The 13,086-nt window shown below is 43.6% G+C and overlaps 1 protein-coding gene across 6 annotated transcripts in view; it reads right to left on the bottom strand.

Moving 5' to 3' along the window:
- Window positions 1–13,086, bottom strand: part of LOC147633651 (varicose-related protein-like) — an 84,794-nt gene that overhangs the window by 69,437 nt on the left and 2,271 nt on the right. The window lies entirely within an intron of this gene.

The raw sequence follows: 13,086 nt of genomic DNA, 5'->3' as shown, positions 1-13,086 counted from the left end.
TTGACACGCAGCCTTGATCTATGATGCACCCTTCTAGGTGTAAGCACGTATTAGGCACTGTATCGTGGTTTAGCAACACTAAAACATTTAAGATTCTTAAGGCAGCTCAAGACATAGACAAAATTGAAAAAGAGAAAATGCTTAGTAACACGACACTAGGGCCGGAATCCCAAGCCGACCCCCCCCCCTCAATACCAAGTATATTATTGGAGTATTTTATTGGTATAATGTTCCACGGGCTTTTAAGCTAGATTTGCCATAAATGCACCAGGACCAAGAATGAACACAGATCCCAAACAAAGCAGTCGGAAAGGAGTTCCCTTCGTAGTCAATGTCCCTCGAGAAATCTTCCCGCCCTTCACTCGAGTAAACAGTCACGATGCTGGTTTTCCTGGTCCCCACACGATGCTGGTGTGCCCGTACTGGCGCCTGGACTGGACACTCTCAGTGGGAGAAGACTCAGTACCTAGTCGTAGAGGCAACCAGCAGCCAGCAGCTCCTGCAGCAAAGGCGATTCCGCGGTACCTAGTCGTAGAGACAACCAGCAGCCAGCAGCTCCTGTAGCAAACGCGATTCAGCAGTACCTAGTCGTAGAGGCAACCAGCAGAAGCAGCCAGTAGCTCCTGTAGCAAAGATGATTCAACCAACAGCGACCTGAAGAAAGGGAGACCAGCTGGCCAACAGGAACCTGCAGCCAGGGAGATCAGCAGGCCAGCAGCGACCTGTAGCACTTGCAATAGAAAGTCTACCTATGTTGAACTTCTTTTCTGACCATTCCACATTACTCTCTGTCCATTCATCAATGCATCTTAAACCAGCTCAAAAAATTCATGGCCCTTTAACACTGGAGGCCAGCCATATCGATTAGAGTTTATGACACCATGTATGTTGTCAGGTTCATTAAGCGGCAGCCTACTGCTGCAAGTAAGGTAGCAACTCTGCTATGAGAATGTTATCATCCTTGACTTCAATGTTAAATGTGGATGGGAGATCAGCCGGCCAGCAGCAACCTGTAGCAGGGGCGACCTTTGTATGGAGAGCCGGCAGGCAAAACAAAACAATGGATTTTTTCCAATCGCCTCCCCTCCTTCGAATCTCCTTTCATGAATGCGCCTTCAGCCTGCATGCTTTCATTGAGTTTTTCCACCAATCCCCAACACGTGGAGGGTCACAATGTATAAATGAGATGCCCCCTCCACATGCCTTAGTCGTTTGGGTGCCCAAGGGGGTGCCACAGGATTGGGCCCCCGGCATAAGTGTCCACTCACTTATTAGCAAATGTGAACCTGCAAAGGTTATAACATTACAAAGAAATTTTAATTAAAAAAATAACCAAGGTTTTTGGGCAAACTCACCTGGGGGCCTATTTATATGGCCCCCCAACAGCAGTCGGCCTGCTGTAGGGCAGCCGACTGGCCCTGAAACTCCACGACCAGCATACATAGCCAGTCGGCCAGCTTGTCAGCAGTCGGCCAACTCATACATGGAGTCGTGGACCAGTTCCAGCAGTCGGCCAGCACATGGGCTGCCTCCCAAGCCACAAAAAAAAATAGGAAAAATAGGGGAAAAATGCGGAGAGTGGGGAAAAATGATAAAACACCTCATAAGGGCGGGCACACCCACAACAAAGGCCCTGGTGTATAAAACTAGACACGAGATGACTTCTAACATTCTCAACCCCTATGCTCCTAACCATAGAGGTGAGAGGATTGTCTTCTAGAAATCTCTCACTAGGCTGATGCCTCTTGACGACCATTGGATTATTGGTGGGGATTTTAACATGGTTGAGATGCCAACGGATAAAAGAGGTGGACATGAGGGCTTGGTGCATCCTCTTGAAAGAGCGTCTTGGGAGAGGTTTATACTCTCCATTCATGGCAGAGATTGTTGGCATGAGGATGACATTTCGAGGAGACAATCCACTCTTCTTTATTCATGGTCTAACAGGAGAAGGAATGCAGGATGTATTTATGCATGGTTAGACAGATTTTATGTGGATGATTGACAGAGGGGGGTAGACTTTTATTGCCATAGGCACCTCTAAATCGGATCATTACCCAGTGGTTGTATGTATTAGAGATCCGAATTGCCATGGATCAGCACCCCATGTACGCATCCCTGATCATTTGTTTTCAATTGCAGAGCTATCACGTCGTATGCTTGATATTTGGAGATCTCATGATTTCTCACAGGCCTCTCAAAGCCTAGCCTCTGCTCTTTGTGATATTAGTGACTTTTATCACACATGTGCCCTGTCTAAGAGACAAGAGGCCTTGGATTTAGAAAGGGCTATTAGACGTAGATTGGTTGCCTTACAAAAAGAGCACGAGAAACATCCTCATGCTCAATGGGTTGCAGATTCTTTATGTATTGTTAGGACAGAACTTCATCACTCTCTTGAGCAGCGTGCGGAGTACCGTTACCATGCCCAGGAAACCTTTTGGACACAGATGGGTGGCAGATGCAACAAACACTTCTTTGCTACTCACCGCCCATCTCATGCCAGAGATAGTGTCAGGCAATTGCAGGATTCACATGGCACTCTTCACTCAAATCCTCTTATGGTTAGATAGATTGCCACCGATTTCTATCGCTAGCTTCTTAGTGCTGAGCCGCACTCTGATTTGAGACACAGGACACAAAGTAAGGTTTGGAATGCATTGCTACATTTGATCATTGAGGAGATGTGTGCCACTTTGGATGCCCCTTTTTCTTTGCAAGAGTTCAGTCATGCTCTTCATGCCTTACCTCATGGTAAGTGTCCAAGGGAGGATGGCCTCTCCTCTATTTTTTTCATTACTTTTTGAGATGAGATTGGGGCTGAGATCACATCGACTCTCCAGGAGATAAGGGACGCAGGTTCTATGCCTTCTTCTCTCACTGAGGGACTTATTTATCTTATTCCTAAGAGTGGTGATAAGACATTGATTGGCTAGTGGAGACCTACCACCTTACTTGGGACTGCATATACGATTCTTGCTAAGGCAGTGAGCATCAGATTGCAGCCAATTTTGGAGGATGTCATTCATGATACTCACAATGGATTCTTACACGGAAGGAGCATCTTTGATAACATTTTCTCGTTTTGGGAGGCCGTCAAATGGGCTAAAGCAAGCAATCAGCCCTTAACCATTCTGCACTTGGATTTTGAGAAGGCCTATGATAGAGTGGATTCCCATGGGACTTCCTTGAGGGTACTCTTAGCCATATGGGCTTCTCTCAGAGATGGATCAAGGGAGTTTCATGCATGTATCGTGATGCCCACAGTAGTGTGCTTGCTTGTGGTGATAGAGGAGAGCGGTTTCAGATTTCTCGCTCAGTGCGGCAGGGTTGCCCTTTAGCCCTATTATATATCATAGTTGCAGAGGCCATGAGCATCTTTCTTCGCTCCACTGCTGGTATTTCTGGATTGAGGTTGCCTCTTCGTAGTCAAGAGGAGTTGGTTGACTCTGAGTTAGCTCATGACACAACCATGTTCTTGGAGGCTTCACATATATGCTTATGTTCCTTCCGAGTAGCACTAGAGGAGTTTTGTTTGGCAAAAAGGGCACTCATTAATTGGGGTTAGTGATTCACCGAGAGTTTCTTGGGATGCAGAGCTTGGTTTTACTTGGATCAGTAGAGGATGCACTGCTAGATATTTGGGATACCAGGTTGGGATTGATATTTCTCATGCACAGCAGTTTGCTCCGGTACTTATGAGTATCCTCCTTCATTGGAGCTCCAAGAGATCATATTTAGCTTCGAGAGCTTTGGTGGCTAATCAGGTATTGCTTGCCTCTTGTTGGTGCTTCTCTCGTGCATGCATTGGTCAATTGCGAAGATTGATCCGCAATTTTCTCTAGTCGGGTTTGGATGGCACCTCAGACACTTGTTCCAGGGTAGCTTGGCTCACAATTATTCAGGCTAGAGGGGGCTTGAATATTATCGATCCGGATGTTCAGTGCATGGCGTTGCTCTGCAAACTTGTGGTCAGAGGTTTCCTAGCAGGCACCGAGCCTTGGAAGGATTTTTTCTTGTCTCAGATTTCCAGATGTACACCCGGGTTGCGAGAGACTGGATGCCCAGCACACGGTTTTTGTTCACAGAGGCTGATATCAGGGCACCATCTTCCCCTCTTATTGTAGCCATTGTCAGAGCATGGAGAAGTATGAGACCTTTTTTGCGACAAAGGCTTCCTAGGTCTTTGGATGAGGCTAACTGACAACCTATTATGTGGAACGAGCTCATTAGGGATGAGGCCAGTCGGCCACTTGGTGCATCTCGTTATATGCAGTGGTTAGGATGGGAGAGATGTGCATACACAATTCTTGCTTGGAACACCTTTAAGAGTCTTCACAGGATCGGAGAGCTACATCCATTCCATTCAGCATCTTAGGGGCTCTCACATTCGTATTAAGCAGATTGATGCAGCTATTCCGCATGAGTGGCTCTCTGGGACCTTTCATGGAGACTATCATCCGAATTGGCTGGGAGTCTTTTCAAGGATAGGCATACCTCTATAGGTCATTGCTCTCCCGGGCCAAGAGGCTACAAATTGCATCATTTATTCTATCATGCCTGGAGGGAGATTGAGGAGATGTAGCATGGAGGAGATCATCCCAAATACTAGGCTTAGTTCAGTGAGAATTGTTGATCGTTCGGGGAAGCATCGGTTCATTGACCCTTCTCCTCAGATAGTGACTCATGGCTCTTGGTGTTTGTGATTTGGCACGTGCACACCCATCAGGTGTACAAGTGGCATGGCATCATCAAGCATTAAGCAGGACATTTAAGTATTATTCAAGCATATATCAGCATAAGCATGTATATGGGGGTGTTTCAGCACCACCATCAGTACCTTAGCCTTCATAAGCATATAAGGTCTTTCATGGCATCATGATGCTTCTCAGTGGTTGAAATCACCTTACATATTGGGGTGATTCTATTCTTTTGCAGCTTATAGCTGTGATTGTTGTATGTCTTTTTCATACTTAATAGAAGTCTCTTTTTGAAAAAAAAAAAAAAACAATGGCCAAATGAGCTCGATGTTCTTCCTCATTCTTGGAGAACACTAAGATGTCATCGAAAAAGACACACGTGAATTTTCGATGTTGTCGGAAAATTTGGTCCATCATCCTATTGAATGTCACGGGGGTATTTGTAAGACCGAAAGGCATGACCAAATACTCAAACTAAAATATGTCTAGAATACCGTCTTATGTACATCTTGGGGTACTACACGCACTTGGTGATACCCACTCTTCAAATCAATACGGCTAAAGCATAATGATGCATCCAATTTATCAAGGATGTCATCAATGCATGGAATCGAAAACTTGTTCTTGATTGTGAGCTTGTTTAAAGCCCTATAATCCACACACATAGAAAAAGAACCAAGCATGGGAGAACAAAATGGTGAAGAGCTCGGCTGAACCAAACCCTTCTCCAAAAGCTCATTTACTTGCTTCATAATCTCCTCTTGCTATGCGGTACTTACACAATATGCACGTCTATTAGGTGGAGAACTACATGGCACAAGATCCATGTGATCCTCTAGTCTTTCTGGAGGTAGCTCCGCAAGCAATGTATTAGCAAAACAATCTTTAAAGCCATTTACGAATTTCAGCCTATCCTGTATTAGAGTATCCACATGAACATCGCTATGTTCTACATTATCTCCATCAAAAACCAAGTATGCGGAAAGGCTCTTTTTCATTGCTTTATTGATCTGGATGTGGGATACAATTGGTATTAAATCCCCTCCCTTGCCAACCTCAATAACATGCTTACGGCCCTTATGCATGAAAGCAATCTTATTTGTCTTATAGTCCTTGAAAGGCTCAAGACAGTGATGCCATGGTTTGCCAAGTAAGTAATACATCACATCCATTGAGTGGAGCAACCAAGAAATGCTCATGGTCGAGATATTCCTAAATAATATGCACACGTAAATTTCCAATAAGAGGAGTAACCTACACCTCCTTTCCCACAAAGGTGGATTCTCCTTCAATTTGGGGTCCCATGTCCCAACTCCCCAACCTCAATGCCCATTGTGGCTGCCATACGTGTCGAGATGAAGCTGTCGGTGGCACAATCATCAAATATGAAAAGAGCGGGCTGATCCTTAATTCGGCCCCATGTTTTGTATACAACCCTCTCTTTACTGTCATGCCCTGTATTTCCTTGTACATCTAGAACTACATGTATATTTACTTTTGCTTTCTTGTCTTCCTCTTTCTTTTTGTGTTGCGGACAATCCCTAAACATGTGGTCTTTACTCCCACAAGAGAAGCACTTACCTTCCTTTGCAGATTGTTCCCGTTGCTCCGGAGAGATCCCAAAACTGTGCATCTTGATAGTCTCTTAACAAACTTTGAAGAATTCAGCAAGTAGTCCTCGTGTAGGTACATGTAGATGTCAACCTTAGGTGTAGAATGCATTAGAAGCATATTAGTTGCATCCACATAGTAGGGGCCAGCCCCAAGGCCAACCCAAGAAGGGCAAGGCAAGCCTTGCTATGGGTGAATCTCACCAACAACTAGACCCAGTCAGCAGCCTTTACAGGGGCCTGGGCAGCAATCTGCAGAGGCTGTTGTCAATCGACCAACAGCTAGATACCCCATGACAGCATTTAATATTTTAATGCTCATTTTATCTCAATTGTGGTAAACAAAACAGGCCGACTGCAGTAAAGCCAGCCGACAAGCCTTCCCTAGACATATAAAAGGGTGGATTTTGCCATGGTCTATAATCATCATATAAAACTCAAGTCTTCATCCTCAGTCAAGCATGTATGCTTAGCAACCTGCCTTTGCATACTTCAGCATCCTTTGTGCTCTCAAGCCCAAGGCATCCGAAGCTTAGCCTCTTCCCAGAGTTCTCAGAGCACCATCCCTCAGTCTCAGTCTCAAGCCGGTGTATTCTCTCCGACGATAGCTTCACAATCCCCTACAGCTCATGCGCAGTTCTACCCAGTGTTCTGTAATAAAGTAGGAACTTTATTCAATAGGGTTAATAATGGGACAAGTCCATGTATAAAAGAGGGGACTTGGACCATGGTTGTAACTTTTGATGATCATTTTTAGAAATGGAAACTTATGTTTCTTGGAGCTCATGGCTTCTCTCTTGGCTTGTGGAAGGCTATTTCCATTCTCTTGTTGAGAGACTAAACACACTTAGGCATCATGTTTACATGGTGATTACTCATATTTTTCATGCATTACATCCCTTCATTCCAATTGGTATCAGAGCCCTTGATTTTGATCATGGGCATGCATGGGTTGTTGGGAAAATTTGCTTGAAAATTTGAGTTTCTTTCATTTTTTTTCTCATTTTCTTGTAATCCTTGAGTGATTCTTGACAAATCTTCTCTAATCTTGCTTAATCTCATGGAGATGGTGAGCATTTCATGGAAATTGCTTGAATTTTGAGTGATTTTGGCCAATTTTGTCATTTTTGGACCAAATTTTGGGCCTCTGGACCAAAAATTTGGGACAGTCGGGCCAAAACTTAGGGCAAGTGACTAATTGCAATTAACTTTTCTGCTAATCACGTTTAGTAATCATCTTCTTCTTCCTCAAGCTTTCCATAGCCATGGGATGCTCTTCCTTTACCCGTTTTGATGCCAAACCTTAGGGTTTTTGTAGAGCTTCTTGAGATCTTTCATTTGAGCCTCTTCTTGCAAATTTTTTTCTCAAGATTGGAGAGCTTTTGTTCATTCTTCCATGGCTGTGAGAAACCCTAGTATACCTTGCCACATTGACTATATCTTTCATTGCTAAGCTTTTACATACTTCATAGGCATCATTGCTATTCTAATCATCTCATGAAGGAGGCAAAGAAGAGAAAACGGCGGGCTGCAGCATGCTCACGCCTCAAAATCGCGCTGAAATGTGTGGAGGGAGAGCTAGGTGAAGCCTAGCTCTACTACCTCATGAGATGGAAGCCATTCAAGAGGGTTTTTAGCACTTGTTTGGAGCAATTTTCAAGCTATGTTCAAGCACATGGGAGGTGTTCTTTGGCTGCAAATTTCAGAGCAAAGAGAGGCCACGTTTTTTTCTCCTACAAGAGGCTTCTTCAACAATTCCTACCATTGAAGCTTTCCGGATGACATTGGTGAGTGATTTGATCAATTTCTTGCAAATTTGAACCATTTGGTGGAGCTTGGGAATGGATTAGGGTTGGACACATTCAAACTCCCCTAATTTTCAGAAATTAACCATTAAAGCTTGACGATTCACATGCCAATATTGCTTCTCCATGCATTATTGATGGCAAGGGTGAAAGGAATTGATTCCACATGAGCTTGGCCAATTCATAGATCACATTTTGGGGGATTTTCTTCATTATGTCTCATTTGGCATGCCATTGATGGAATAGCACGCTTATGCAATGTTTTTGGAGTCCCTCATGCTCATCTTGATGCCATATGGACACTATGGATGCTATACATAGCCATGCCAATGCTATGTTTTACACATGGGCATAAGAGAGCATAAGTTTTGGAAGCATGCATTTGTCAATATGATGTGAAAGGGATTGTTGGAATGCAATTGCAAATGCCTTGATTGTGGTTAACAAATGCTTATGCAAATGCCATGGTGAGGGCATTGTGAATTGTTGATTTGTGTTGGAGCTTTTGGATGATGGATTGAGGCATGAGTCCATGCTTTATTGATGAGTTCTAAATTGTAAAAGGGCATGAGTCATGCTCAATACTTGTAAGCCAACAAACTTGTTCTATCATTTGATATTATCCACATCATTTTGTACCTACACTCACCATTGCTACCACTTCAAGTTTCTATAGAATCTAGCAATGTGTGAGGGTACCTTGGCATTGGTTGGAGAGGCCAAGGGGAGAATGGCTTGAACTCTTTGTGCCGTGATTGCTTGGTAAAGCGGTACAAAGGGGGATTAGGTACACCGGTGTGAAGAAATGGCCTCAACCTTCACCTTGGAGGAAAACTCGGTGAAGGGGTGAGAAGAGCTTGGCCGGGAGATCGGCAAGCTTCAACGCGCATCCTCAACAATCCTCACCATCGACTTTGTGGATGCATTTGGGCAATGGGGCCCCTTTTCCGTCATATTGTGTGGATATTGCAAATGCTTTGATGGACAAAGAGTGCATATGATCTTTCATGACATTGTGGGATACAAAGAGTATTGCATTGTGATTTGAGAAGTTGCATTTTCATTTGAGATTTGGTTCCAATTACAAAGGAGACTCTGGCGGAATTTTTCCAACAAGGGAGCCAAACAAGCTTATTGATTGGAGATTTACCCCATGGATACACTTGAAGAGTTATTCACAACTACCAAGGGGAGAAACACCAATCATTTGTAGCCGGATTGAGCTTTGGGACCGAATTTTGGGAATTTCTGGGATTTTACAAAACCCTAATTCAGTCCTAGGGTTTTTGGGATTAGGTCCGAGTGATTACACGACTCTATTCTACTCCTTGAGAGTTTTCAAATGAGCCATAGAACCCCTTAATCGGATATCACAATCTCGGTCAAAGTAGTCATGTTGACTTTCTGGTCAAAGTCAAACAGAATATACTTCCACTTTGACTGAATCAAAATGCTTTTAGGGGTAGGTTCTATCTTCCGTTAGCTTTCTATAGAGCCGTCAAAATCCTAATTCCAACATATATTTTGCGTTTTAGAGCCAAATTACTACTTTCAGCTGTCCCGCACAAACCCTAAAACAGAGAGTACTTGCCCACACCTAATTTTTACTGTGTTCATTTGGGAGGATAGTAGACACAATTACCTACCCATAGAACCTTCTTTTGTCCAATTCCGACATCATTTGGGCATTCTACCAACATCTTGCATTTCTTCACTATGCCGAAGGGAAGACCACGCAAGGGTGGGGATGTTGTGCAAGAAATGATCATTGGTGATGAGGACATGGAAGGTAATATGGATGCAAGGGATGCATTCATCAATGAAGACAATGGGGGCAATGTACATAATCAAATTTCTCAAGGGACACAAGCGGCGGTTAACCATGACACCCTCATGCAAATGCTTGTACAACGGTTGGAGACCTTAGACTCCAAGCTTGATTCTCATTTTGAAACATTATCCTCACGGATTGGTGTGATGGAGGACAAGTTTGGGAAGTCTCAAGCACAAGAAAAGCATGGGAATTATGGTGACTATGAGCAAAGAAAAGGCAAGGGCATCTTGAATGAGGATTCCATGAAGGCCGTACAAGAGGATCCATTGGGAGCATCCACTCGGGGATTCATGGCGGATGCACGGAGACCTCTTGTCAAGGACATGTTTCCTCCTTCTTTTTATTCGGGTTTGTCTCACCTCAATGCATCAAAGGGTCCTACCTTTTCTAGGGCAATGCATTCAAGGGAAGAGGATGAGGTGTTTGTGAATGATGAGGAGATTGCACTCGATTGGAATCAAATGTCCTTTGCCCAAAGACAAAGGGATGCTCACGAGAAGTGGATGGAATTGTCGAATATCATCAAGAGGGATTACAAAGACTTTGCACAATTATGGAGTCATACTCGAAGATGCAAAGATTCAAGCCCTCTACCCAACATGATAACCCATCCCACATATCTTCCAAGGATGTCAAAGACAAAATCTCACTATCAAAGTTCAAAGGTGACGGGTCATCTCCGCAAGAGTTGGAGGAGTGGGCTACCAAGCTTGACACCTATTTCCAACTTTACCCAAAAAGTGAGCGTGATATGGTACAATTTTCCTCCTTACATCTTGAAGATTATGCTCATCAATGGTGGAGGCACTTGGTCAAACAAGGGAACACGCCATCAACTTGGGAAGGATTGAAGCGGGAGATGAACTTGGCCTTCATTTCACCCTTAGTGCTCGACCGATACCATGAAGAATGGTATGAGCTTTCTCAAAAGGGGATGATGGTGAGAGGTTACATCAAGAGATTTTTGAAGCTTTCAATGTACGTGGAAGGCTTGAGTGAAGACATGAAGATGAAAAAGTTTGTGCATGGGCTTGAACACTTCATCAAGGCGGATGTGTCGGCTCAAAGGCCTAGCTCTCTCAAAGAAGCTATGAGGTTAGCCGAACTCTATGAGCCAAAGTACAAGAGGTCTCAGCCCATGACCTTCACCAAAGACACACTCAAACCAACCACTACTTCTTACAATTTTGGGAAAGGTCCTACCTCTACATTACCATCCTCTAATCCAAGAACTCCTACATCATTTGGGGGTGGACAGCCAAAGAATGGGATACATCAATTTGATGCCAAAAAGAGTAGTGACTTCATGAAGAAGAAGCCCTTTCAACCCTTCAAGAAGACTCAAAGAATGGATGATCCAAAGATTGAGGAGTTGAGAAGCAAAGGGCTATGTTTCAAGTGCAAAGAGAGGTGGTCACCCGGGCATGTGTGCAAATCAAAGAAGATTGTGGCCACTATGATCCTCATGGATGAGGAAGAGAACAAGGATGACTCTCATGACATTGAGGAATGGGAGGATTGCAATGAAGAAGCACATGAGGAGTCACTTGAAGACCATTCTTTCATCACGGAGGATGGTGAGTTTCCGTTTGATCCGGGAGGTGGAGTTTCAAGAGGATGATTATGTGCTATTGAAGCTTCCCAAGAGTCGGCATAACACTCTCAAAGGTGTAACCAACTCAAAATTGGCTCATAGGTATTATGGACCATACTTGATTATCAAGAGGGTTGGTGATTTGGCCTACAAGTTGGATTTGCCTTCTTCGACAAGGATCCATAATGTGTTTCATGTATCTAACCTTAAGAGGTTTATGGGATCTTTGCCTCAAGAGATGGAAGAGCTTCCACCCATGAATGAAGAAGGTGAGATCATTTATGAGCCGGAGAGGGTTATTGGCAAGAGGACAAGAGAGTTGAGGAATCGGAATATTGATGAATACCTTGTAAATGGAAGCAATTACCCATGGATGAGGCTACTTGGCAATCATTGGAGTATGTCCAACAACATGGCTTACTTGTGGATGACTTTCCGTGACCAAGTGGTATGGTTTACTTGAGCAAATTGGGTAATATGAGGAGAAGTATACATGCTGTAATTTCTGGACAGCTTTGGGAAGGTCTACTATTGGGCCTATTTTTCTACTCCAACAAGCTTCATGGCGTATCCTAATGAAAGATTATGATGTGGGCTACATATAGCTGAGTGTATATATCATTTTCAGCCCAATATATGGAGTCTAAATGAAGGATTTTCAAGGGTCTTCATCGACTAGAAGGGCTGTCATAACAGTCCCACTCATACACTTTGGGCTTGAAGCTTTGTGGACTTGTATACATCCGGATTTTCATTGTATATGTGCTTTGGATGTACTTGAGAACTCTTAACCACTTCCCATTGATTACATTAGAGTCTCATACTTTGAGATTGTACATGTTATTGATTTTGAGGACAAAATCTTTGGGAAGGGATGGTTTGTAATAAAGTAGGAACTTTATTCAATAGGGTTAATAATGGGACAAGTCCATGTATAAAAGAGGGGACTTGGACCATGGTTGTAACTTTTGATGATCATTTTTAGAAATGGAAACTTATGTTTCTTGGAGCTCATGGCTTCTCTCTTGGCTTGTGGAAGGCTATTTCCATTCTCTTGGTGAGAGACTAAACACACTTAGGCATCATGTTTACATGGTGATTACTCATATTTTTCATGCATTACATCCCTTCATTCCATGTTCGGTCACTTTGTCCTTGCACTTGGCAGTCAGTCAATCAGTTTGTCCGCTCAGTCTTGTGGACACAGTTCAGCTTCAAATACTCTTGCTTGCGGGGGGGGCCTTCAATGGGTAATTGGGACCCCATCTGGCATCGTCACGACTACTCTTTCAATTCATGTATGCTGTTTAAAGGATTGTTAAAGACTCACTAAACTCAAGTATAAAGAAGGCCCCGTTGATTCACAATCCTTGCTTGGCGTATGCTACATTTCTCTTGTATGAAAGTAAATGAATGCTCTATCCACAAACTAACAAGAAGGTCCAAAGACTTCTGTGTATATAACATATCTCAACCACATGCACTTATAGATGCTCAGCCAATCTAGCATGTAAAGAATTTGGGCCTTTGTGGGGTCACCTAT

The sequence above is a fragment of the Cibotium barometz genome, chromosome 11 (assembly GCF_041138505.1).
Source record: "Cibotium barometz isolate CiBa-2024 chromosome 11, ASM4113850v1, whole genome shotgun sequence".
Lineage (NCBI taxonomy): Eukaryota > Viridiplantae > Streptophyta > Polypodiopsida > Cyatheales > Cibotiaceae > Cibotium > Cibotium barometz.
This window is presented reverse-complemented; position numbering and strand designations above follow the sequence as displayed.